This window comes from Lynx rufus, unplaced genomic scaffold, assembly GCF_022079265.1.
Source record: "Lynx rufus isolate CCGP_SWC_20201006 ecotype Redwood Valley unplaced genomic scaffold, mLynRuf1.p SCAF_1, whole genome shotgun sequence".
Taxonomy (NCBI): domain Eukaryota; kingdom Metazoa; phylum Chordata; class Mammalia; order Carnivora; family Felidae; genus Lynx; species Lynx rufus.
The window spans coordinates 103611840-103612763 of record NW_025814823.1 but is presented as its reverse complement, the minus strand read 5'-3'; the positions used below and the strand labels follow the sequence as shown (position 1 = coordinate 103612763).

Here is a 924-nt window from a genome sequence, read left to right as displayed (position 1 = left end):
CAAAAAAGAAAAAAAAACAATTAAAAATGGGCAAAAAAATTGAACAGACCCTTCACAAAAGCAAATATACAAATGCCAAATTTACTCAAAGTAGATGCTTAAATCACTCAACAGAAAAAAATGAAAATCACAATTAGATATCACTCTATAGTCACTAGATTGATTATAATTTAATTTTTTCTTCCTTTCCTTCCTTCCTTCCTTCCTTCCTTCCTTCCTTCCTTCCTTCCTTCCTTCCTTTTTCTCTTCTCTTCTCTTCTCTTCTCTTCTCTTCTCTTCTCTTCTCTTCTCTTCTCTTCTCTTCTTTTTTCTTTCACGAATGCAGTCCCCCACTACCACAGATTATGCAGTCGAGTATGCCTCATTTGAGAAAATTGCAGCAGTCAGCACATCTGGAGTGCAATGGATATGCCTCGCCCTGGGAAAACCACCTTAGTGATCATGGTGTCTCCCCTGCTAGATAAGTGTGGATTGATTAAAATTTTAAAACTGACCTTTTCAAGCAAGTGTTGATGAAGATATGGCACAATTGGGACTCTTAATTTTTTTTAAATGTTTATTTATTTTTGAGAAAGAGAGAGAGAGACAGAGCATGAGCAGAGAAGGGGCAGAGAAAGAGGGAGACACAAAATCTGAAGCAGGCTCCAGGCTCCCAGCTATCATCACAGAGCCTGACATGGGGCTTGAACTCAAGAACCGTGAGATCATGACCTGAGCCGAGGTTGGATGCTCAACCGAATGAGCCACCCAGGAGCCCCTTGAACTCTTAAACACTAACATGGGGATAAACATCTACAGTTACTCTATAAAATTATTTTGAAATTTCTTAGTAAGTTAAATGTGGATGTAGTTTGGGAGTTGGACATTCAGCTTCTAGGTATTTATTAAAGTCCTCACAAATACTTGTACCCAGATGTTTATTTA

General features: G+C 38.3%; 1 pseudogene; it reads right to left on the bottom strand.

Annotated features, from left to right (window-relative positions):
• Positions 1–314: 314 nt before the first annotated feature.
• Positions 315–468, bottom strand: LOC124523713 (uncharacterized; annotated as a pseudogene).
• Between the last annotated feature and the right edge of the window lie 456 nt (positions 469–924).